Genomic DNA, 27809 nt, shown 5'->3' with positions numbered 1-27809 from the left:
ATGATCTTAGGTTTTTGAATGTTGAATTATAAGCCTGTTTTACTCTTAAAAAACCAAAATGCATTTGTAAATAAGTTTTGTGTGTGTGTGTGTGTCCTCAGTCATGTCTGACTCTTTGTGACACCATGAACTGTAACTCACCAGGCTTCTCTGTCCATGGAATTCTCCCAGCAAGAGCACTGGAGTGGGTTGCCATTACCTACTCTCGAGGATCTTCCTGACCCAGGGATGGAACCCATGTCTCTTGCCTCCTGCACTGGCAGGCAGATTCTTTACCACTGCGCCACCTGAGAAGCCCCAAGGTAAGATAGGGGTTCTCAGGTAAAGAATCCGCTTGCCAGTGCAGGAGATACAGTAGACTTGGGTTTGATCCTGGTTTGAGAAGATCCCCTGGAGAAGGGAACGACAACCCACTCCAGTATTCTTCCTGGAGAATCTCTTGGACAGAGGAGCCTGGAAGGCTACGGTTCATGGGGTTGTAAAGAGTCCGACATGACTGAGCGTGAGTTCAGACAGACCACGGCTGCTCTCTGCTTTATAGATACCGCACGTTTGCCATGCTTCACTGCTTTCACTGTCCTATTTCTTTTAGTATCAAAGGGTTCCTTCCCAGACATTCCATTCAAATCACATTTGCTACATTTCTAGCGTTCACCAAAATTTAAAATCTTACTGGATTTTATTCTTCACCAAGAACCACTTTTCTTACTTTTAATCACTTGGGGAGTGTTTCTGTCTATGAGATATTGACCCCTGGCACCACAGAGTCAGATGGTGTCTGGCGTCAGCTGAGGACTATGCTTGGCTTAGACCAACAAAGTGACTGCCTCTGCCTGCTTCCTGGCCTCTCAGCACCCACTATTTATGTTTATGCTTTAACAGAAATCACAAATAACTGTGTGCCAGACACCATGGGAAATGCCAAAATTAGTGAAACTATAAATGTTAAGGCTGAAAATGCCAAAACATTTTTTCCCTAGAAATATAATTTCTGAAGATGAAGAAAAAAACAAAACAACTGGATGATATGGCAGCAAATATACATTCAGAGATATAAACTGATTCTGGATTTTAACCAGCATATCTTATTAAAAACACATTCCAAAAGACTATGTCATTTGTTTTTATAGTGACATTCTGTAGATTTGGTTGAAAAACAAGGTATGGACTTCCCTGGTGGTTCAGTGGTTAGGAACTGGCCTACCAGTGCAGGGGACACACGCTTGATGCCTGAATCAGGAGGATTCCACACGCCATGGGGCAGCTGGGCCTGTCCACCACAGCTGCTGAAGCCCTAGCAGCCTATAGCCCGTGCTTCACCGCAGCAAGAGAAGCCACTGAAAGGAGAAACCCACACACTGCAAATGGGAAGTAGACCCTGCTCGCCGCAACTAGAGAAAGGAAGCAAGGAAGAACCAGTGCAGCCAAAAGTGAATAAATAATAAAATTGAAAAAAAAAAAAAAACAGCAACAAAAGCAAGGTATGTTTGGAGAATCTAGAAAACCTCCTACTCAGCTCTAAAGGATATCCTTTAATAGTCAAAGAAAGATACCAGAAATTATATTAGAGAGTCTATACTTTTCAGAAATATTAATAATGGGAACTTAGCCGGAGGGTCAGTGGTTAAGACTCCATGCTTCCACTCTAGAGGCCATGGGTTCAATCCCTGGTTGGGGAACTAAGATCCTACATCCTGTGCAGTGTGGCAAAAAACAAAAAGGTATTAATAATGATGACATCCTAATTCTCATTGTGCTCTTAATCTTGACATGCATGATTTGCTGTTTCCTTAGGGTAAATTCCCAGAACTGCTGGCACAAAATCAAGCACTTTAAGACATTTAAATATACAGCTGACCTTTGAACAATGAGATGAGGTAGAGAGGCTTGGAGGCGTGGGCGCACATAGTGCAAAATTCCTTCATCACTTTAGAGTCAGCCCTCCTACGTGGCAGTCCCATATCTTCAGATAAAGTCAACAGTGGATCTTGTAGAACTATAGAATGTATTTATGGGAAAAAAGATCTGCATAAAATCTGTGCAATTCACACTATGTTATTCAAGGTTCAGCTGAATTTCATATTGTCATATAACATAATTAACGATTTCTTAAGTTGCCTTGTAAATATGTATAGTTTAGGTCGTGAATCAGGGCTTCCCTGGTGGCTCAGATGGTAAAGAAGCTGCTTGCGGTGCGGAGACCTGGGTTCGGCCCCTGGAGGAGGGCATGGCCACTCACTGCTGTATTCTTGCCGGAGAGTCCCCGTGGACAGAGGAGCCTGGCCGGTTACAGTCCAGGGGCCGCAAAGAGTCAGACACGACAGCGACTAAGCACAGCCAAGCACAGGTCGTGGATCAAGTACAGAATCCAGATCCCTAAAAGGGTATTTAATTTTTACAATCCAGTTCTGTAGAACTAAGACTTCTCTTAAAAGAAGTCGGAGATTAAACCAGTAGAGAAAAAACCTCACTGATGAAGTGTCAGTTGATATGGGGTCCAAACACTAATTCCAGTAGTTATTAGTTGTAGAAACTTAGGAAAGTCCAAAATTCTTTCTGAGCCTCAGTCTCATACTTAGAATTTTGTGGCCTAACTAGGTGATTTTCTGGTTCTAGTTTGGCTTTGTGATTCTGTGACCGAAGTGGGAAATGTAAAACGTCAATATGGCCATTTACTTTCTCCAAAATCTCCTTCTGTCCTCATTTCATCTGTTGAGCATAAAATGTGGAATGTTTCCTTTGGTTTAAATTTCCTAAAGAACAATGAACTTCCTGGATTTATTCCTTACTGGAATATTTATTCCTTCCTGGATTTATTCCTTCCTGCATATGTTCATTTAAATATATATTAAATGCTTAGAACTTGGATCTTAAAAGGATAAGTAGGGTACCATCACCTCTCCTGACGAACTCAACCAGTCATGAACAAAAAACATTATGTAAATGATAACAGACTGACAACAACAGTTTCTAGGGATGGATAACTGAACCTTCAACTAGGACTGCACCGATAAACTTCTCAAGTGAGGTACCATTTAAGCTAAATTTCTAAAGGTATACAAGTGTTTACCAGGTAGATAAAATAGAAGAGTATTTCTTGGCAAATGGCATGTGAAGACACATGGATGACCAAAATATTTAGCAAATTCAGAAGAATGATTACATCTAATTTATCGCTAGAAGAAAAACATTACATTGTCTTTTGTGCTGTAGAACAACTGGGTGATACGGAGTTCTTAGGCTGTTCAAAGTATTATTTATCATATATCCAACTTTTATCCATTATAGATTGTTACCAAAAAATAACTTTTTATGGTATACTTTTTATTGTAAAGAAAGTTCCAAATCCTTCTTTGGTTTTTACCCTCATTCATTCTTAATGTTCATCAATAATTCTAAGGTTTTCTCTATTCTAAAGTATTCAGTTCCTCTAACTTTCTTTTAAAATTATGGTTAATGCCACTCCACGCAGTAGCCACCAGATGGTAATGAAGAGCAGTCTAGCTTCGAAGTCTTCCGTGGACCAAATACAGTGATGTTACTATTGTGTCATTACGTTTGGAAAATTTAGTTCCAAATGCTGGGTTGATGGCCAGTCAGTATACACCTGTTATACTTTAATTGTTTACTTTGTGTGAATCTGATTTACGTGTTAGATTCTGTACTGAAGTTTTAAAAAGCACTGAAAAAGACATACCAATATCTGACATTATGTCTGTCTTCAAAGGTTTTTGGTGTTAAGCATTTTAAAAAGCTAAAATATTTGTATGTACAATGATTAGTGAAAATAAATACATCCTTTAGGTTAATTTAATTTTTCTCTGAGTTATGAATATATTTTAAGTAGTGGGTCTCCTCATATCACTAGTAAAAAATTGATAAAATAAAAGTAATGTAAATACATACAATAAATTGCATAAAATACACGATGTATTACACATCTTTACTACCTGGACTTATTCAGTTGCCAAATATATTTACTATATACAGTTTTTTTTTTAAGTTAATAAAGCAGATGGCAATAATTTTTTCCGAGAGTTAAGCCCCTTTTTTCCTTAAAGAAAATTAAAAAGTGCTTTATTTGAATAATTGTATTTTATATAATTTTGGGGGGTTTTACTAGTTTTTTGTAGTCTCCAAAATTTATATAATAAACATGTGTTATTTGACTGATTTAAAAATCAGAAAGACAAAATTCAAATAGAGTGATTTATCTAAAACCTCAATTATGACTTGTATATTTAAGATTTATATGTGTTCACATATCACGAGTGAATCCTTACCTGTGTCACAAAAAAACTGTCCATCCTAAGAACAACAATGGCAATAAGATATCTTATTATAAGATAATATTCAGGACTCTAAAATCATTTCATACTACTTATTTGGGGAAGGATTTAGTGGCATTTGAAAGGCAAGAATATGTTTACTTGTTGAATGGACACAACATTAAATATTTCTCATACTCCAAAGGTTCAACAAGCATTTAGTCTTATATCACCACACCACTGTGTTAGATTAGGGTTCTGGAGAGAAACAGGACCAAAAAGAACCGAGAGAAGGAGAGATTTATTTTAAGAAATTGGCTCACACAATAATGGAAGCTGGCAAGTTCAAAATCTGTAGGATAGGTTGGAAAGTTGGCAATCCAGGGAAGAGTTACAGTTTAAATTCGAGGGTCTCCTGGCTGAATCCTCTCTTCCTCTGGGTAGGTCAGTCTTTTTTTCTTTAAGGCTTTCAACTGATTGGATGATTTACTCAAAACTTCTGATTTAAATGTTAACCTCATCTAAAAAGTACTTTCACAGAAATATCTAGAATAAGTTTTGGCCAAATATCTGGGAACTATAGCCCAGCCAAGTTGACACATGAAATTACCCTTCACACCACTGGTGTAAAATGGTATTCAGTTTTCCATGAACCATTTCAAGCGTAGAGAAAAGTATATATGACAGGTAGTTGTCAAAGATGGCCGTTCAATGAACCATGCCTCCCATGGGTATCCTATTTGCATGATGTGGTTTGATCCTGTAACTGATTTGACCAACAGAATGCAATTATGGCGACCCCTGTCTTCTCAGGCTTGTTTTTAATCTCACAGCAGCCAATTGCCATGTGAAAAAGTTTGGCTGTCCTGAGACCATGGTGTTGTGGGGGAACCCAAGCTAAGTAAGTAATAAAGCAAAGGACAAAGGAAGAGAGGGATCCGTCAGCCTCCAACGGCCTCAGGGGTCCTGGATGCTGTGTCAGTGATGTGAAGCCATAGGTGGTCTTCATAGCCAGCTCAGTCAAACCTTTAGAGAACCACAGCCCCAGTTACCGTCTAACTGCAGCTCCAGGGACTGCAACAACGTGAGGCGCTTCCAGAAGAGCCAGATGTTCCGGGAGAACTGCCGATGAGCCCGGTCATACCATGAACACTGAGAGACGGCCATAAATTCTTGTTTCAAACCAGCGAGTTTTGTAACAGTTTTTTATATAGCAATAGATGGTCAGAACAATACCTAAAATACCTAAAAGTAGTATTATGAAGCCTCAGGTCCTTCCACTGAGTTTGTCAATATGTAACATTTTGCCATATGTGCTTCATTAGATAAATAATTGAAGTAGTCAATGTTCTATTCTGTTCATCTCTTCTCCACAGACAGCCATTATCTCTAATTTGGTATTTATTTTTTCGTGCAAGTTTATCACTACATGCACACTTACAAACAGCATACAACATATTCTTGGCATATATCTAGATTTATATATATATATATATATATGTATATATATATATATATATATATATATGCACCTGATTTTCTTAATTTTATTAGCTTTATAGTGCTTCATTTACACCACAATATAATGTATCCATTTCCCTGTTAAACGACATTTAATTAGTTGGTATTTCACAGCTCAGATAGTAAAGAATCTGCCTTCAGTACAGGAGATCTGGGTTCCATCTCTGGGTCAGGAAGATCCCTTGGAGAAGGGAATGACTACCTATTTAAGTACTCTTTCTTAAAGAATTCCATGGACAGATAAGCCTGGCGGGCTATATAGTCCATGAGGTTGCAGAAATCAGACACAACTGAACAACTGACATTTAACACTCTTCATTGTTACAAACAATACACTATTTTGTACATCTCGTTTGAGAGCTTCAGTTCAGCTCAATCACTCAGTTGTGTCCGACTCTTTGCGACCCCATGAACTGCAGCACATCAGCCCTCCCTGTCCATCACCAACTCCCAAAGCCTGCTCAAACTCATGTCCATTGAGTCGGTGATGCCATCCAACCATCTCGTCCTCTGTCGTCCCCTTCTCCTCCTGCCTTCAATCTTTCCCAGCATCAGGGTCTTTTCCAGTGAGTCTGTTCTTCATGTCAAGTGGCCAAATTATTGTAGCTTCAGCTTTAGCATCAGTCCTTAGAATGAATATTCAGGACTGATTTCCTTTAGGACTGACTGACTTGATCTCTCTGTAATCCAAGGGACTCTCAAGAGTCTTCTCCAACACCACAGTTCAAAAGCATCAATTCTTTGGCACTCAGCTTTCTTTATAGTCCAAATCTCACATCCATACATGACTACTGGAAAAACCATAGTTTTGACTAGATGGACTTTGTCTCTGCTTTTTAATATGCTGTCTAGTTTTGTCATAGCAAGCGTTTTTTAATTTCATGGCTGCAGTCACCATCTGCAGTGATTTTGGAGCCCCCCAAAATAAAGTTTGTCACTGTTTCCATTGTTTCCCCATCTATTTACCATGAAACGATGGGACCAGATGCCATGATCTTAGTTTTCTGAATGTTGAGCTTTAAGCCAACTTTTTCACTCTCCTCTTTCACTTTCATCAAGAGGTGCTTCAGTTCCTCTTCACTTTCTGCCATAAGGGTGATGTCACCTGCATATCTGAAGTTATTGATATTTCTCCAGCAATCTTGATTCCAGCTTGTGCTTCCTCCAGCCCAGCATTTCTCATGATGGACTCTGCATAGAAGTTAAATAAGCAGGGTGACAATACACAGCCTTGACGTCCTCCTTTTCCTACTTGGAACCAGTCTGTTGCTCCATGTGCAGTTCTAACTGTTGCTTCTTGACCTGCATACAGGTTTCTCAGGAAGCAGGCAAGTGTTACTCACTCAGTCGTGTCTGACTCTTTGCAACCCCATGGACTATAGCCCTCCAGGTTCCTCTGCCCATGGAATTCTCCAGGCAAAAATACTACAGTGGGTTGCCATTCTCTTTTCTGAGGGAATCTTCCTGACCCAGGGATTGAACCTGCATCTCCTGCATTGGCAGGCAGATTCTTTATCATCTGAGCTACCTGGGAAGCCCATCTCTTTAAGAATTTTCCAGTTTGTTGTGATACACACAGCTTCAGTGGGCTATAAAATAGGCATGGGATGGCCTGATCATACGTTATGATCATGTTCAATGTGTGTATATGTATTACCAGGTGACTTCCCAAATTTGTTGCATTAATCCTGTGTTACTCTTGAAACAAGATAATTCAGACAGAGAAAGACACTGTATAATCTCACTTACATGTAAAATTTAAAAATTGAACTCATGGGAGCAAAGTGGATTAGTGACTGTCTGGGGCTGGGGGTGAGGGAAATGGGAAGGCATTCATCAAAGGGATTTCAAGCTTTCTATTAAAAAAAAAAGTTTTAAGGATCTAAAGCATAGTGTGATAACTATAATTAACAAAGCTGTATTGTATACATGAAATATGCTGAGAGTAGATCTTATCACACACACACACACACACACAAAAGGTAACTGTGTGAGGGGATGGATGTGTTAACTAACATCATTGTGGCAATCATTTTACAATATACACATATATCAAATAAAACAGCAAAAGTAAATTTTCTTAAGTAGTTCCACAAGGAAATAGAATAAAATCTTGACCTTTCCATTTTCTGGCCATGTAAACACAAGCAAAATTTTTTAGCATTTTTAAGCTTTGGTTTCCTTATCTATAAGATGTGGTAAGTAATACCTGACCATAAATTTTTTTTTGAATTTTAAAATGAGATTAACTATTAATAACTAATTGATACTATCATGGGCTTCCCAGGTGGCCCCAGTGATAAAGAATTCACCTGCCAATGCAAGAGACATAAGAAACAAAAAACTTAGGTTTGATCTCCCTAGGTTGGGAAGATTCCCCTGGAGGAGGGTACCTCAACCCACTCCAGTATTCTTGCCAGGAGAATCCCATGGACACAGGAGCCTGGCCAGCTACAGGCCACAGGGTCGCAAAGAGTGGGACAGGTTTGAAGCAATTAATGTGTGTGGATGCATACTTTCTTAAATGTCCAACTTCATCATGGACAATCACAAAAATATTTAATCAATAATTTGATAATTTTAATATAATAGCTGACTTTCCAAATTTCATGTAGAAATTGTTCAGATAAGATACACATATTGCTTAAATTATTTTCTCTTTCAAGTAATCACATTGAAACAACTAAATCTGCATTAACTATATGGCAAAGAAAAATAAATATTTTGGGAGAAATAATCAATTAATTTCATGACCTATTTGTTCAAATAGATTCTGTTAAGATGCCCCAGATTATGCCATTTAAAGTAGTAACCATTAAAACAACAGACACTCTTTTGAGATGCCTTAAGAGCAGAGATACAAATCTATAACTAGACAATAACATAGGCCAGCATGCTGGTCAATTTTTGTAAAATCATTGTTTTAATACAAATAAGGAAAGATATGATCAGAGAGCATCATACAATTCTTCTCACCTATCCTAAATATTTAGTGCAGAGAAATGCATTAATGTAAAAATAGTCAATAGTTTTTACATTCTCAGAACTGAAATGTTTCAGGTAGGTGGAGATCCATTCCTTCATAATTTACAGTCATTCACACCATTACCCTCTTCAAATAGTTTAATTTGGTTCAATATTTTACCAGAAATAATTAACAGAAAGAAAGAGAAACAGATTTAAACTTTTCAAATCATTCATTTTATTGTTGCTCAAAATTCTGTGTACCAATTTAGACCATTGAATAAACTGACAAAAATTGGGCCAAGCATTTTCAATGTAGACTCAAAGTCTACATAATAGTCTATAGAAACTGGTTGTCGTTTATCAAATGAGGTAGAGATGTTTGTCACACATTACTTACAAATGGTTATTCATTTCTTTGGTTGATTTTTCTACTACATATGTCATCTCTTATGTGAAAATATTAGTCCATACTGTAGTTGTTTATAGGCTTTGAGAATCTAATGAAAGTTATGAAGAGCACACAGAAAAATGCACCTATTTGCATGGATACAAAATTATGTATTAATTTTCTGGACTTTTTTAGGCATTGTAGACAAAATATCCATCCTAAGACTTTAATAATAAGGTGATATGCATTATTTGCATCCCTCCATACCAAATGTACACCTTTATGATACATTTATAATATGTTGCTGGCTTAACGTCATGATGTTTGGGGGGTAGTGCCTTTGAATATAGCAATCAGAGACTTAGGTTAACTTTAAAGAAGGAAATCATGGGTATAATTTTAATTTTTCATGTTTCTACACAGCTATTTACAGGAAACATTTACTCGCAGCCTGGGTCTTACAGGATAGGAACATTATACCATGTTCATAGCACAGCACATAACATCATGCGGGCTGACGTTCTCAGTTGCTCAGTCACGTCTGACTGAGCGTGAACGGCAGCCCCGAAGACCGTAGCCCTCCAGGCGCCTCTGTCCATGGGATGCTCCAGGCAAGAATATTGGAGTGGGTTGCCATGCCCTCCTCCAGTGGATCTTCTCAGCTCAGGGATCAAACCCAGGTCTCCTACACTGCAGGCGGATTCTTCACTGTCTAAGCCCCCAGGGAAGCCCAAGAATACTGGAGTGGGGAGCCTATCTTTTCTCCAGGTAAACTTCCCGACCCAGGAATCAAACCAGGGTCTCCTGCACTGCAAGAGGATTCTTTATCAGCTGAGCTAACAGGAAAGCCCCAAATAATAGCATATTGAGTGATATTTGTAGGAATAAACTGTAATTTTTGAATACTGGATTTATTTTAAAGTTCATAGTGACAAGATATATGTGGTGACCCAAGGATGAAAGAGTGGATAAAACCAAGAGGGTCTTGGAATGCAGGAACAGAAAAAATTGACCCATATCATCCTTCCCTCCCCCATGTTGTCACTATTAACAGATTTCAGGTTCCCCTGAGCAGTATAACCTGTCTCCCCTCCTACCCCATACGGAGAAGATGTTTTCCTTACTCTCCCCCGTCAACCCAGGATATGTGCCTCATCCAATCAGCAAATGACCCACAAGACCCCTATCCCACTCCTTGTACCCTGGGTATAAAAGTGGATTAAGGACCCCTGTTCAACATCGGTTCTCGCTTGAGCTGGCCCGCTGTTCTAATAGAATGCCCCACTGTAATAAACTTTATTTCCCTCTCATTCTGTCTATTGTCTGGAAGTTCTTTTCAAACTTGCCCCCGGACCACGACAATATATATATCTAATGCCAGGCTAGATGAAGCACAAGCTGGAATCAAGACTGTGGGGAGAAGTATCAATTACCTCGGATATCAGATGACACCACCCTTATGGCAGAAAGTGAAGAAGAACTAAAGAGCCTCCTAATGAAAGTGAAAGAGGAGAGTGAAAAAGTTGGTTTAAAATTTAGCATTCAGAAAACTAAGATCATGGCACCTGGTCCCATCACTTCATGGTAAATAAGATGGGGAAACAATGAAAACAGTGACAGACTTTATTTGGGGGGGGGGGGCTCCAAAATCACTGCAGATGGTGATTGCAGCCATGAAATTAAAAGATGCTTGCTCCTTGGAAGGAAAGCTATGACCAACCTAAACAGCATATTAAAAAACAGAGACATTATTTTACCAACAAAAGTCCATCTAGTCAAAGCTATGGTTTTTCCAGTAGTCATGTATGGATAGGAGAATTGGACTATAAAGAAAGCTGAGTGCCGAAGAATTGATGCTTTTGAACTGTGGTGTTGGAGAAGACTCTTGAGAGTCCCTTGGACTGCAGGGAGATCAAGCCAGTCAATCCTAAAGGAAATCAGTCCTGAATATTCAGGACTGACGGATTGGAAGGACTGATGCTGAAGCTGAAATCATTTGGCCACCTGATGCGAAGAACTGACTCATTGGAAAAGACCCTGATGCTGGGAAAGATTGAAGGTGGGAAGAGAAGGGGGTGACAGAGGATGAGATGGTTGGATGGCATCACCGACTCAGTGGACCTGAGTTTGAGCAGGCTCTGGGAGTTGGTGATGGACAGAGAAGCCTGGCATGCTGCAGTCCATGGGGTCACAAAGAGTCAGACACGACTGAGTGACTGAACTGATGATACATACATGTGTATAGATATATATATATATTTAAACATTTTAGACTGTAAATCCAACATGTAACTTCTTTAATAGTATATGAAAAAGGTGAAAGTGAAAGTTGCTCAGTCGTGTCTGACTCTTGGGACGCCATGGACTGTAGGCTGCCAGGCTACTCTGTCCATGGAATTCTCCAGGCAAGAATACTAGAGTGGGTAATCGTTCCCTTCTCCAGGGGATCTTCCCAAGTCCGGGATCCAGTCGAGGTCTCCCGCACTGCAGAGGTATTCTTTACCATCTGAGCCAACAGGGAAGCCCTTAGATAGCGTAAATAGAAGTCTGTGGTGCAAAAAAAATGAAATATAAATGTTTCTACCATTATCTTCAGTTGATTTTAAGTACTAGACGTCAGTTAGCAAAAATAAAATTGGAAATAGCTATATGAAGGGAGAAATCTTTTTACGCTTTGTGAGGTTTTAGTTTTACATACTTAAAATTAATATTTTAAAGATAATTTGTTTTAATAATATGGAACTTCTTTTCCCCAAGGTCATAGTTTTCTATTCTTTATTATATATATATATATACACATATATACATATGCAGTTTTGTATATATATATTTAATGGCAATTATAAAGAAAAGTAGAGAATACTAAATTAGATTTTAGAAAGTGTAGGAAAGCACTAAGATTGGAGAAATAATATAGTTTGATATAATAATGCTATAATGTATTAGCATCTTTTATGTGGATAATCTGAGGAGACAAATGTTTTCATGGTTTATTTGGGAAATACACTGGTATTTCCATTTTTTTTCCCCAAGAGCTTGCTTGAACTTGCATTTCATCCAAGTTAATTAAGATGGACTTGGAAACAAACTATTCATTAATTTAATTGTTCATTCAATAAATATTTCCTGTCCTTGTACTAGGTGTCATGCACTGTATTAGAAAAAAGTAAACTCAGATAAGAAAAGTTACCCAGCTCAGGACCTCCAGGAGATTAAGAGAAAGATACAGACCGAATTAGAATGAGATGTAATAAAAGCCAGGAAGGAAGTAGTACAGAATATAGTGAGACTGCATACCTCCGGCTCTTATGCATTTTTGGCAATCAGGAAAGCCTTCCTTTTTGTAAGAAAAAAATTAACTAGGAGACTGAAACAAACAAGTGTGGACTAAAAAATATAAGCACAACCTGAAACTGGAGTTATTTTACTTGGGAATGTTTAGGACTCTGAGCCCAGGAGACAACGTCTCAGTAGCTCTGAGAAAACTGCTCCAAAGGGGCAGGGAGAAGTCAGTCCATATACACACTAGTTTGCAACAAAAGGAGCAGGCAGTCTGAACATCAAAGATCAGGTATTAAGGAATTTAGCATTCTATGCATAGGAAGATGCAACCCTCTAGGCTCCCTGAATTCATTCCTTTCACATGCATCTCAAGTATCTGGAGTCAATCCTGTTTTCCTAGGTCACGTTGCTTCTAGCATTCCCCCAGCTCCTCAGCAATCACCCTGGGGGTGGCAGCATCCAAAGTCTTGAAGCTATGGGAGCTTGCATTCACATTTGGAGGCCAGAAGTCACTGATGGCTGTGACATTTCTTGTTGATTAATATGGCAGGAGAAATTTTTATTTTACACACGCAAAAAAAAAACAAACAAAAAACAAACCCCCAAAAACAAAAAACCAAACTCCCTTGGTTTGATTGTTTCCATATCAAATAAGTCCACCAGTTATCAAATTTTGAACAAACCAAAGTTCTAAACAGAACATAATTATTGGGGGTTCTAGGGACCTATACAGAAATTTACTTAGGTCATTAATGCAATATATAAGTATTTCCATAGGAATCACTATTAAGGTGAAAGACACCTTTCCTTCTTGGAATCAATAACTAAAGTTTTTTAAAGTTCTACTGAAAGTGCTTATCCGTTCAATGCAACACTAAAGTTACACTGCATAGTGTTTCAAGTCACTAGTGAACTCTGAGGGGTCGCTTTCATTTTCAGCACACACCCACACACACACACTCACACACACACTCATACACTCACACACACTCACTCACACACACACACTCACAAACTCATACACTCACGCACTCACACACACACTCACACAACACACACACACTATACACTCTTACACACACTCAGACACACTCACACACACACTCACACACACACACACCCAGACACATACTCACACACACACTCACAAACACACACTCACACATACACACACTCACGCATACACTCCCACTCTCACACTCACACACACACACACTCACACTCACACATACTCTCAAAGACACACACACTCACTCACACACACACTCACACATACACACTCACACACACACACACTCACACACTCACTCTTTTCCTGCTCTCTCCTCTTCCTTTCCCCAGACATCCTTTCCCAGCTCCCTGATGCGTTCTGGATGTGGAGTCAGCTCTGCTGTGAAAGAAAAAGTGTCAAGTGTCTCAAAAAGTGAAACTGATTTTGACCTGCTGTCCCGCGTTTCCACGTGTTCTCTTCCCTCCCAAGAAAGGATGGAGCAGCGAAGCAGGGGGCATGCGCGTGCCAGGCGGCGGCGGGTAGCTAAAGGAATTTGTTATCTTTGCAGCAACAGCTTGGCAAAGGAGTTGACAACACAAGGAGGCTCAAGCCTACCTCCGAACAGTTTGGCGAGAGAGCGCCCGTGAGCTGCAAGCCCTTTTACCAGGAAGGTCTTTCTTTCCTCCGCCGCCCCACAGCACCTGGAGGGGAGAGTCCCAGAGGCTGTTTCCGTCCAGACTCGATTTCTGCCCCCATCAAGATCTCCCACCCCTTCGCCCGGAAAGCCCGTCCATCTCGCCCTTTCTCCACTTCCAGCCTCGAAAATGGGTACAGACAGGTCCTCGACCACCTAGAGAGAGAGGAGCTTCAGGGGTTAAACCCAAATGCCACGGGAGGGAAAGCTTAGCCGTGGGCGGGGACACAGTTGGCGCCGGGCTAGAGAGCTGCCGAAGCGGCTGCAGCATCCGCCTCGCGCCCCGGAGTTAGACGTCGGAGAGAACTCCGCTCAGCCCTCCGGCATCCGCGCCCCGGGCGTTGACTCTGGCCGCTTCGGGGTGCGGGCGAGAAAGCGTGTGAGCGGCACCCGCAGCTCTCCAAACCCCGGAGAGCTCGGCGAGAAAAGGAGGGGGCGAGGAAAGGCAGGATCCGCCTCCCCGGCCCGCGCGCACACTCGCGCCCACCGCGGCTGGGGCTGGCTGAGCGCGGGCGAGTGTGCGCACGCCGCGGAGAGCCTCTGCCCTCGCCTCGCACCCTGCTCAGGGCATCTGGAGCGCCCGGAAACCTGAACAGGCTTAAAGTATGGCATGTTGCAAAGATGGTTTCTGCCAAGAAGGTCCCGGCGATCGCGATGTCCTTCGGGGTCAGTTTCGCCCTCCTGCACTTCCTGTGCCTGGCGGCTTGGTGAGTTCCCCCGGGTGCTGGGGGCCAGGGGAAGACGAAGAAGGGGCCGGGTCTGGGTCTCCTCTGGCCGCCCGGCCCTCCCGAGGCGAACCAGACCCTCTGGTCTCCGCTGTAGCGTCAGGGGCGCGGAGCCCGGCGTTGCTCTGACCGGTGAACGCCAAGAGCAGCAGGGGCGCGGGGCCCGAGAAGAGTGGGTCCTGGGGTCCGCGTGCGCGGGCTGCGCCTCCCCGGGCCGTTTCTCTCTCCCCCATCCCTCGGCCCTGGCTCCTTCAGTTTGGAGCAAGAGATTCTTCCTAGAACATAAACCTGTTTCCACCTGTTCGTTGATCAATTCTTAAAATAACCCCTCCGCCTGTTTTTTTTTTTTTTTTGGTGTGTGTGTGTGCGTTTGCAGTTTAAACGAATCCCCAGGACAGAACCAAAAGGAGGAGAAATTATGCCCAGAAAATTTTACCCGCATCCTGGACAGTTTACTCGATGGTTATGACAACAGGCTGCGTCCCGGATTTGGGGGTATGAACGATTTCAATCGCCCAAGTGTGTGTGTCCTCTGTTTGTCTCTCTCTGCGTCTGCCTGTCTGTCTGTGGGAATATCATTAGGTATGCCTGGAATGCGAAAATGAAAAATCGGTTAGTCTCTCTCTTTCTCCCCCCCCGCCCCGCCCGCCCGCCCCTTCTCTCTCTCTCCCCTCGTTTGACAAGACCTCCGGCAAGAAGCCCGCCCCCGCGGTACTTTCCATCTCCCTGCCCCCTCGGCAGCTCGCAGCTCCCCCACACTAATTACCTCCTGGGACCTGACTGCTGGGCGGGGGAGGGTGAAGGGAAGGAGTCAGAAACGGGGACCTGGGGCTCAGCTGGCCCGCTGCTCTGCGTCCTGAGAATGGGCTTCTCCCAACTTGGCCACCGTGCTCAGAGCAGGTTGCACTTGGACAGCCGGTTCCAAGTCCCCTGTCCCCCCACGTGGTGTTACTTCCTCAGCCAAAACCTCGACCCTGTTCTACCTAGGACAGGAATCTAGGGCACGAAGCTGTCTGCTCTCCTAGAGAACCCCGTCCTTGCCTATTCTTTTCTACCCTGGGATCAAATTGTACTTTATTTGGAGAGGTGGCTGTTTACTTCCCTCCCAAGACTTTGAAGTCAGGGATGCTTCTGCTTTATTTCTTCCTGAAGTAATATGTATAAGGGTCTAATAGAGGCACGTCCATTCACAGCATTGTTGCTCTTTTTTTCCTATCCATAGGCCCTTTGCTTATGTAATGAGAACCTCAGGCATCGTGCTAGGCACCAGGTTCACAGAAATCTCAAGATACGATTGTTAACCTCAAACACCCTCTCAGTCCAGTTCAGTGAGAACAGTCTTTACCTAAATCCTCAGCCCATGTCTCTGACCACCGAGTTCCTGTTCTTTCCACTGTTCTGATCTAGTTACTTCTTGGGAAATGAGTCGAGTAAGACACAGGCTCTACCTTAAAGGATAAGGAACCTCACTGTTTAACCTCACAACAACCCCGAGAGAAAGGCATTAATTACTACCCCTGTTTTACAGATGCAGAAGTTGAGGCTTGGGAAGATAACCAACTGATCCAAGTTCACAGTTAATAAATGGCATGGGCAATATTGGAACCCAGATCAAGTTGTGTACTTAAAAGACAAACCCACAAACATGGGGGTGCTATCAGATACTCTCTGATGAATATCATAGTATTAGAAGCACTGAGGCATTTGTGCTTCCTTTTGAGGGTTTTAGGAGATAAGGATGGGGAGTGTAGAAAGTAAATGGGAGCAGGATGTTCCTGGGAAAAAGAACAGAATTAGATATTATTCCAGAGGTGTTTGGTCCCAGCTTAGAAAGAATTGTTGAAAATAAAAGAGAATTGGATGGGTTTTCGGAGTCTCTCCAGTCTTCTTCTTCTCATGTAACAAAGGAGAATGTTTGAAAGAAAAAGTGATTTATACTGAGGAACAGAACATACTAGGCTTCTCTGGTGGTAAAGAATCCGCCTGCAATGCAAAGGACACAGGAGACTCAGGTCCGGTCCCTGGGTTGGGAAGATCCTCTGGAGAAAGGGAATGGCAACCCACTGCAGTATTCTTGCCTGGAGAGTTCCGTGGACAGAGGAGCCTGGCGGGCTATAGTCCTTGGGTTCGTTGAGTCAAACATGACTGAATGACTAACATAGCATATTAATGATAGACTGGAATCCAGTCTTCTGGAACCAGGAGCCCCCTTTATTCCTTATTCCTGGATTTTATTGAGAAGGTTACTGGGAGTCATTGAGGGATTTAATTCTTTTTTTTTTTTTTTGCATTTTGACAGTGATAAAGGTGGGTGAGAGGATGAAAGATTCTCCCAGTGCTTCTCATGTCGCCTCTCTAGGGGTAGGGTGCTTAGCCCTGCCTTCGCCTTCATGCAAATCTGAAAAAAGGCTTCCTTACAGAAGTGAATCATTTGTCAATGCACGATCTTTCATAAGTGACTGGGAAATTATCACTTTAGATCAAAAATAACTGTGTGGAGAAGGTTTCAGATGATGTGATGCTATTTAAGGCTATATTATATCAATAAAAGAGGATTTATCTGCCCATAAAGTTTTTAAACTTGACATTTTAAGTAAAGGAAAAAAATAATAGAAGTATCAAATCACATGTAGCTTAAATATTCATTAGTGAGCTGATGTCCCTGAACATAAATTAAAGCAAAAAGTTATTGAAACTGTATGATTTTATGATTAAATGTGGAAAATTGAAAACACATCTGCCCAGTTGGTTGTAATGCAAGTTATAATTCAAAAGGAAGAAGGGATCCATTGTAGATGCATCATTTTTTTACCAACTACCTTCTCCCATGATAGTATATAGACAATAAAATAAATGAAATCCACCTATAGAAGCCATTGCTGGATTTTGGTTAGTGCAGGACTGCTGAAATGTTTCAAGGGTATTGGTCATCCTGTTTGTCTCTGCCGAGTGACATTCATTGCCCACTTGGAGGTTCTTTCATAGCTTTATGGGAAGGGGTTGAATTCACATTATTTTAAGTGTTAGTAGTTGATTCATTATTAATAATTTACCATGTAGCACAATTTTGGGGGTTGTTGCTCATAAATATTTGTGGTGAATGTGATTCATTATTTAGAAGTGGGTCATTCTCTGTAAATGTGTAGTATTCCAGATGTAACAGAGGAACAGTAATTCTCACCTGCAGAAGAATGTGTAATCTGTTTACGTGATGTTATAAATGAGCATCACAGAAAAATGAGAAAATTCATTGTTAGCAGAAACTCTTGAATGCCACAGGTTTGATGCCTTTCTTGACATTTTATATCTTGTGGAAAATTTGGCATTTTTGAAATGAAATGAAAATAATTCAGAATTTGACCATTGTACTATAAATACAGATTTACTTCCTGGTTCCCTTAATCCTACTTCTGCTCTTTGCAGATCGTTTACTTTATATCTGTTTATACAACTTAGCAGTGTTCCCTTTAAAATAAAGCTAAAAGCAAAGATCTGAATTGAAATGGGAAGGTTTGTGATTGCTCAGTAGGCCAGGCAAGGGTTGAAATAGACTTGGAAATGAAATTACGTATTTTTAACTCAGCAGCACAGCTTGCAATGGGGAAGTAAAAGGAACTGAAATGGTTCTTTCTTTTCATCCCTCCAGGATCCCCTCTCCCTTGTCTCTGTTGGAAGAGGAAAGGGGAAAGGGGAGACGGGAAGGATGGAGGCAGAGTGAGTGAGGGCAGCTAGACTGGGACATCTGAAAAGGCAGAGTTCTTCCAGCCTGCTACCAGCTGGAAGGAGCTTGCACCAACCAGAGGCAGCACACAGTAAACCATCCCACAAAGGAGCTAGAGAGCCATCCCCGGGGCCTCTATCCCCCTCAGCACTGTTATACAAGTTCTTAAAAATGCATAGCTAAGGTGCTAACTACCCGGAGACAGCCTAGGAAGCCAGCCCTTATCCACTTCCATTGATCAAAGGATTACACAATCTTTTTGTGCATCTCTGCACAAAATCTGGAATAATTGAGGCACGTGATCTGGAATAATAAATGCTTCTAGAGACGTATAGATAGAGATAATTGCCTTGGCTCATCTTCCACAATCTCTCTGAAATGGCAGTGGAACACGAGGGTTTTGCAAGGATGTTCAGAAACACTGTAGGACTTCATGTGAATAAGGTTTTCTGCAGCTTTGAAAACATTTTCACATACGATTTCTAATAAGATGATCACAACAATGCAAAAAGATAAGCAGGGCATGCTGCATTCTTCTCTTAGAGAGGAGGCTGGGAAAACTGCAAGGAATTACCCAAGAATCCTGCATCTTCTAATTGAGAAGACAAGATCAGAACTCACACTTGACTCTTTAAAACCTTAGTCAGGCAGCTGGTCTTTTGCTTCAACCACTTCTAAGACATTTTTTGCATCCTTCTGTTGACCAAGAGTCAAATTTTCATGAACATACCTTCCTGTTACTAAGTAGGTCATTACAGTAAGCAAAACGCCATTTCCCCCAGAGGAGTAAAATGAGAACTTTTATTTTAAAGACTTAATAGTATTTTTAAATGGGAAAGCAAACATTGGGGGAATATATTGTTGTTCAGTCACTTAGTCGCGTCCGACTTTTTGCGACTCCATGGACTGAAGCACGCCAGGATTCCCTGTCCTTCACCATCTCCTGGAGCTTGCTCAAAGTCAAGTCCATTGAGTTGGTGATGCCATCCAACCATCTTGTCCTTTTCTCCCCCTTCTCCTGCCTTCAATCTTTCCCAGCATCAGGATCTTTTCTAATGAGTTGGCTCTTTGCGTCAGGTGGCCAAAGTATTGGAGCTTCAGCTTCAGCATCAGACCTTCCAGTGAATATTCAGGATTGATATCTTTTAGGATTGATATACCCTAGGTAAATTTGGAATAATTTTCCCACAGAAATGCAAATATCCTTGAAATGTTTTAAAATGATGTATTGTTGTTCAGTCACTAAGTTGTGTCCTGCTCTTTGCAACCCCACATCTCAAGCTAAAAATTAAATTGATATATCATGCCAGCTTTATTAATTGAGTGTTGACAGAGAATATATTTTTAAAAATATATAAATGAAAAGAACACTTGAAGTCCACAGGGCAACAGAAAAATAAAGCTTCATTCTCTTCAAACTTGTCACTTCCATTCATTGGTTAAATCAATAGATAGTGAGAAATTGTTATGTGCTAAGAACAATGTGAAGTTGTAAAGATATAATTCTGAATCAGACACAGGCTAAGCAGTGTAGAGAGATAAAAATAACAGGGAAGCAAATAATTAAAGATAATACTATGGAACAATCCGGATGCTAAGATAAAGAATAAATTGGGTGAGAGATCTATTTCAGATACAGTGGATGAGGTAGATGTTTAAGCTGAGACCTAAAGGTGACAGACAGGGGGAGAGTAAGTAAAACTTGTCTCAGACAGAAAAAAAAAACAAGACGCAAACACGAAGACTAAGTTGGGTAATAAATTAATGAGGTTCAGACAGTGAAGGGCGTCCAGTTGCCTGGAGTCATGAAAGCAAGAGGAAGAATCTCATAGGCCTAGCTTAGTGTTGTTAGAGGAGGTCAGATTAGGCAAGGTCTTTCATAAAGGAGTTTTCTTTTATGAACCTGGATGCTGTTGGAGTTTTTTAGGCAGAGGGAATGACATTATGACTTAGATTGTAATATGGTATCTCTGGCTGCTGCATAATAAAAAGGCCTAGATATGGAGTTGGGACAATATTAGAAGCAAGGAGACCAATGGGGGGAAAAAAAAAACCTTTTATTTTCTGGTTGTCTCCATTTAGTTAATGGTGGCTTGGAATAAGATGGTAGATGCAACAAAGATGAATATAAATAGATAAAGGTGAGATATATTTTGGAGGCATAATTCAACAAAAAATTGGTGATGGATTCCTATATCGGTGGTAAAGGAGAGGGAGAAATAAAAAGAGTCCTGGATTTTTTATTTTGAGAAAATGGATGGAGAATAGTGTTATTTAGATTGGAGAGGATTGGAGGAGGAACAGTAAGGGGAGGGGGTGGAATTTAGAGATCATGTGTGGGTATTTGAACGGTGCTTCTAAGTAGATAAAAGCCTAAGTTGTCTTTAGGTGGGCCTTCTGGTAAGAAGGAACTTGCTGAGAACGGATGTGTCCCTACATGAACATAATAAGGCTGAGGAGTGAGGGGTCAGTGTGATACAAGGATGAGGTTGTACAAAGCTTCGCGGGCTGGTGAGAGCTTTGCTTTTACTCTGAATCATATCAGAAGTAATTGGAAGGATTCCACTAGGGGTGAGACCTGAACTGGCTAATTTTCAGATGCTCACCTTGGTTGCTGGGTTGAGGATTGAGAACGTAAGTCAGGGTCAAAGGCAGAAAGGTTTTTATGATCAACCAGGCAAAAACTGATGGCCATTTTGACCAAGTTGATGGCAGAGAAGCCTGTAAAATTGTAAGAAATGGTTGGCTTTTGGCTATTTTTCAAAGTTCTAGTCTACTGGTGACAGCTAGACTATGAGATGTGAGAAAAAAGGGAGACGTCAGGTCTGACTCAAGAGTTTTAGACTTGAACAGCTAGAAGAACGGAGCTGCCAAAACTGACTGAAGCAGCTTGGGGATGTAGCTGAACAATTTGCATGTGGATATGTTACATTTGAGCTACTTACTGGATGCAAAATGAAGATGGTCTTGGAAGGCAGGGATATTGGATATGTCAATGTGTATGGTATATAAGGCTATAAGACTACAGAGAAAACCAAGGAATTAATGGTGATAGAGAAGAAGTACAAATATTGAGCTCCAAAGTCCACGGTGTTAAGAGGTAGAGGAAGAGGAGGAGGAATTTCTGTCTCAGGAAGACTGAAAAGGAATGGCCTTTGAGGTCGAAAGAACACATCAAAGAGAGTGTTTAGACTGGATGTAAAGAAAAAAAGGTATTTCAAAGTAGAGGTAAGATTGATCAATTATGTCTAATGCTTCTGACAGATAAAGATAAGAACATCAAGTGGACTGCTAGATTTAGCAATATCTACATCTCCAGTGATTTTTGACAAAGGCAGCTTCGGTGACGTGATGAAGGTGAAAGTCTGATTGCGTGCGTTCTGGAAAGAATGAGAGGAGTTTCTTTCTGGGTGTCTGTACAGGGGAGCAGAGAAATGAGCTGGTAAACGGGAGAAGTAGCATCAAGAGATCTTTTTTTAAAATGAGAGAAATAAGATTATTTTAAAACTTTGAAGGAACGATGCTGTAGATAGGGGAAAAAAACTGATGATACTGACAAAAGAAATTTTAGTGGATCCTAAACATGAAAACTAGATTGTAATAGATGATGGGGTGAATAAAAAGAAAATTCCAGGCAGTCAGCATAGTCTTCTTTTCCCCTCAAAGTTTACATATGAAAGAGAAGAGGAAGAGGGGAGGTTACCTTTTCCAAAGAATTAGAAATACCATGAGCTGTTTGTGTACCACTGGAAACAGACGAGGAGAGAATAATTTAATATTAGAGTGGAGGGAAGGGATAACTGAAAGAAAGATGCCCTTGAGACAGCAAGAGACTGTAGAATCCAAATCACAAATTTACTTTCTTATGCTCTTGATTTAACAAAAAAGATGTACTAGTGCTAATATACACGTAGGTTCCTTAGGACAAGAATATGCAAAATGTATTTTTTTGTTTCCTAAGATAGGCACTAAAAATATGGTTATTAATAACTTGGTGGACATTTAGATGATATTTCACTGAGATGTTCGTTTTCTCTTAGATGAAAAATTGCATCAACTTGTATTTTGTATATCACTAAGCAAATAGCTGCTTTATTGTCTAAGCCTTTTTATGTATTTGTTTTAAAAAGCTTCTGCTACACATAATTAGATTCTGGATTAATAATCCTTGGTTCATGACACATTTCCATTATTGGTCCACAGATAGCCTTCTTTATATCTATCCATCTATTCATTCATTTGCTATAATAAAATAAACACCCACTTAAATAATTAAACAGCACAACCTTGATAACTTACTCTGCTATATGGTCTCCCTCATCCTATTTGCCTGTTTTCCCCACCCAAAATAACCATGATTCTGAGACCTTTTTAAGTTATTACATAGCTTTATTTGAATATTGCTTTAGCTCAAATTTACTCTTTTAATAAAGACATTGAAATTTTAAAAATTTCATTTGTTTTGAACATGCTATTATCTTTTGAGGCTTTTTCACTTGTGTATTTCTAAAATCTGTTCTTAGCATCGTGTCTTGCTGTGGATCATTCATTTTAACTGCTGCGTGATATTCCCATTGCATAGGAACTAGCTGATTCATCTGCTGCTCTGCTGGCAGAAGGCATTTTGCTTGTTTCCAAGATTGTGTTTCTGTGAATATTCTGGCCCAAATTCCCTGCTGTAAATGTGCAAGAGTTGCTTTTGCATATATATCCAAGAGTGGATTTTTCTGGATCTTAGTGTAAGTGGGAGTTCAATTTGATGAGATAATGCCAAACTGTTTTCTGTGCTAGTTTTACAAATTCAAACCCATTTACAGTGAATATGAGATTCAGGATCCACAAACCTTTCAACACTTTAGAACAGAAATGGTATTTTAATGTGAAATGACTTGTATTTTTCTGATTTCTACTCTGATTGAACATCTTTTCAAAATTTTATTGCTCACAAGAATTTTCCTTCTATGAATAGCATTTTCATCTTTTGCTCATATTTTTTGTTTTTAGGTACTGTTCTTATTTGTTTATTTGATGGCTTTAATATTTAAAAAGTAGAGCTGGATTCATGGAAGGATCATAGCATAAAGGAAGCACTAATCTTTAATGTCAAAGTAAAGCTCTGTACTTGTTTGCTTTCTCAACAGTATCAGTAGATATCTGTTCCTTCTTTAATATGCAGGAAGGCTAGTTTTTCTATATTTTGTAGGTGATAGAATTAGAGATTTCTTTACATATTACATCAAGATTCATTGTTGTTATCATACATCTTAAATATTTTAAGTCGCTTGATTTGGGGAGGCATTAATAGTGTTTTATGAGATGTAGCTGGATGTACGGATTTAGGTGACTGAAAACCCAGAAAACTTTCAAGTGCATAGCTCAGAAGGCGATTTGGAGAACAGGAGTTGACTCATTTCAGTATCTGCAAAACAGCTTATGTCTTTTTTCCTCGGTGTGACAACACGTTGGACCCTTTTACTAGAGAAGAAATTAAAAAGTGATATTTTTGTCCAGGTCTCTAAAGCTAAAGAGTGGGAAACTGTCTAAGACATTGTCAATTGCTTTCCCACTTTCCAAGCAAGTTCGATTCATTAATAAGATGGGAGTATTCCTACGAATTTGATCCTGGTGACCTTGGTCCCTTGCAAAACTGTTAAAGATCCCTTTGCCCTAGGAATTGTCCACTATGTTGGGGGGATTAAAAACTATTTCCTTATTATCAAAGAAGCAAGATTTTAAAATAAAAGATTCCTTTGTGTTACACAAATGCATATAAAATTATGCGAAGTCCTTCCAAGATCAAAATTATCTGGATTCTATGTAATTATACTCTTAGGAAGGTTCATTCGAACATCTTAAACAGCAGTGTTAGAGGAAGCGTCTCCTAGAATTATTCTTAATTGCGTAGTGACCGTTGTTCATTGAGAACTGATTTATTGGAAATCTATTACATTCAGGGCCTAAAATTTGTTCAGGAAGAGGATACAAATATAAATAAAACATGGATTCTACTTTAATCAGGAAATATTTGTAGCTTAGCTGATGTAACAAATGAATCCCAGAATTTTTTTCCTTTGGGGAGGTTTTAAACCACTACTAGGATGATACTGGGAAGACAATCAAACACATAGTTATTTACCACCTAGTATGTGAAAGACACTGAGCTTGTTTGGAATTTCTGAGAGAATTAAAATTCACCTTTGCTGTTAAAGAGAGAAAGAGTCGAGCAGGCTGTAATGAGAAGAGGAGCAAATGCATAAGAAGAGCTGCAGGAATGTAGTTCAGAAACTACTCATGAAACAAAGCAAGAAAGATAGGTATGGCATGTTATGTACTAGATAGAAAATCATGTGTATGTTATTAATGGTGGATGTGCTGTTTAATGACATCACTAACATAGTAAATCTAGAATATGTCTTGTAGATCAACCAGGGAGTTTATGATTCTGGCTCTGGAATATAACATTTAACCTCTGTGATTTCAGTTTCCATATCCATAAAGTCCTCTTAAAATACCAGTCCTGGAGAATGTTATGAAGATTGAATGAAATAGCGTATGGGAAGAATTTAGTACCCTGCTTGGCACATGCAGACATACCTGCTCAGTCACTCATTTGCGTCCGACTATTTGTGACCCACGAACTATAGCCCACTAGGCTCCTCTGTCCGTGGGATTCTCCAGGTGATGCATCTGGAGTGGGTTGCCATGCCTTCTTCCAGGGGTACTCCCGACCCAGGGATCAAACCTGCATCTCCCGCATCTCTTGCATTGCAGGTGGCTTCTTTACCGCTGAGCCACCGGAGTAGGCCACTGGCACATAGCAGGCCTTCAATAAATACTAGTGTCTTTGCTTATTGTTCTTGGGGAACAGCCCCACTGCTCGGGAGCAGTTCCACACGTACATGCCCCTTGATTCGTCCACTCCCCATCCCCGCTGCCGCACCCCTTGTCCAGGACACTGTCATCCGTCACCTGACTTAGAACAGTGGCCTCTTGGAAGAGATTTCTTCAGCTGGTTGTGTGTGTATGTTAGTCACTCAGGTATGTCCAACTCTTTGTGATGCAATGGACTATAGCCCTCCAGGCTCCTCTGTCCATGAATTTCTCCAACAAAGTTGCTAGAGTGGGTTGCCATTCTGTTCTCTAGGGGATCTTCCAGACCCCAGGATTGAACCTCGGTCTCCTGCATTGAAGGCAGATTCGGTACTGCCTGAGCCAGCAGGGAAACCTTCTTCTACTCTTGCTTCCCTATAATTCAGTGTCCATACAAGTGCCAGAGTGATTCAGATCATGTATTTTCCTTACATCAAACTTTTCAATGGTCTCCCAGTGATTACGGAATACAAATCAAACTTCTTACCATAGCCTATAAACAGAGGCAGAGCTGGACTGCCTATCAGAGGGAGACAACTTGGGGGAAAACGACAGGACAAATGATTAACCTCTGCATTCAGTTGCCTTGGCTGCCATAACAAAGTGCCATGGACAGAGTGGCTTCAATAACAGCAAGTTCATTTTTTCACAATTCCAGAAGCTAGAAGCCCAAGATCAATGTGTCAGCAGGCTGATGTCTTCTCAGCTCTGTCCCCTTGGCTTATAGAGGCTGTCTTCTCTTTGTATCTTCACATAGCTTTTCTCCTGTGGGTATCTGTGTTCTATTTCCTCTTCTTGTAAGGACTCCAGTCATATTAAATTCAGGCCCAACCCAATGACCTCATTTTAAGTTTATTCCCCTTGTAAAGACCCTATCTCAAAATATAATCACATTCTGAAGTACTAGATGCTCAACGTGTGCGTTTGGGAGAATATAATTCAGCTCATAACAATCTCTTTCACTGGGATTTCTACAAGTTTAAAACAGTGAACTTAACATGTATTATAAATAAGTTGCTTAAAAGATACAACTTTCAGAATATGGACAGCGAAGGAGGTGTTCTGTCTGAGTTTTTCCCCCTTGAAATTCTCTTACCTGAAATGCATTTTCTCAGCTTTTCCAATGTCTTGTGATCATTCTTCAGATCTGTTTGAAAGTCACTGCTTTGGAGATCGGTGCGACATTACAAATCAACTGTGTGCTGTGTGCTGGGTCGCTCAGTCGTGTCTGACTCTTTGCGACCCATTGCCTGTAGCCCACCAGGCTCCTCTGTCCATGGGGATTCTCGAGGCAAGAACACTGGAGCGGGTTGCCATGCCCCCCTCCAGGGTATCCTCCCAACATGGATCGAACCCAGGTCTCCTGCGTTGCAGGTGGATTCTTTACCATCTGAGGCACCAGGGAGCCCACTATACAGGAAATCAGCTACACCTTAATAGAAAAATAGAATTTAGAAATTAAAAATAAGTCACTGCATTGAAGAGTGGCTAAAAAATCTATAGTGGCTTTCCCGGACTATTACCAGCCTGTTTTGTTTCTCTTATGAATGATGGCATTCTTTCATTTAATTCATTTCCTTATTATTTATGCTTTGACTCCCCCAATAGCATGTTAAGTGCCTGAGGCAGGAAACTTCTGATTTACCACTGTAACACCAGAGCCTAGCATGGCATGGTGTACATTAGGTGGTCACTCAATAAATGTTGAATGAAGGCATGTCCAAATGCCATTTTTCTATCAATTATATATTTTTGGGCTCTCATTCAATCTCAGACCTTTTTGATTATGTAAAGTAAATACTGAATAATGTCACAAATAATCAAGGTTGTAATTCTGAACATAAAGCATTTTTCAAGAATCATTGAAAAAGTAACAATGTTATGTCAGAATTTGAAAAGATTCATTATTATCATGGAATCATTATAACTTTAAGAATTAGCATAAACCCACGCATCTTAAAATAAATGTATAAGGAAAAATATGATTGGCTTAATCCCTCCCTTTCCTATCTTTCCTGCATGTCAATAGAACACCTGTGGTATTAATATCTTGCAGGACACGGTTAGCTAAATAAATACTGTTCTAGGAAACGGATAAACATTTTCTGTGAACTAAAGTGAACAGCATCCCCTCGGAACTGTTAGAAATGTAAGTTTTCAAGCCCTACTTTAGACCTACTCCGCAGCAAGTCTGAGCTAGGCGCGAGCAATGTGTGCCTTAATAAACCATCTGGGTGGTTCTAATCCAGTTAAAGTTTGAGAACCAGTTTCCTAAATTGATCTTCAAAGTAACTGAATTTCTTAAGATTCTCATCAAACAGTCTTATTGTCAAGATCTACTCAGCCTTAATTGTTCTGGGTGACTTATCACTCCTTGTCCTG

General features: G+C 40.5%; 1 protein-coding gene across 1 annotated transcript in view; it reads left to right on the top strand.

Annotated features, from left to right (window-relative positions):
• The first annotated feature begins 15234 nt into the window (after positions 1-15234).
• The window catches only part of GABRA4 (gamma-aminobutyric acid type A receptor subunit alpha4), a 75061-nt gene continuing 62486 nt past the window's right edge, over positions 15235-27809 (top strand). Inside the window, exon 1 of the mRNA XM_061164790.1 lies at positions 15235-15331. The gene's annotated coding sequence lies outside the window, so the exon portion shown is untranslated. The remainder of the gene's footprint in view (positions 15332-27809) is intronic.

This window comes from Dama dama, chromosome 17 (assembly GCF_033118175.1).
Source record: "Dama dama isolate Ldn47 chromosome 17, ASM3311817v1, whole genome shotgun sequence".
Classification (NCBI taxonomy): Eukaryota; Metazoa; Chordata; class Mammalia; order Artiodactyla; family Cervidae; genus Dama; species Dama dama.
This window is presented reverse-complemented; position numbering and strand designations above follow the sequence as displayed.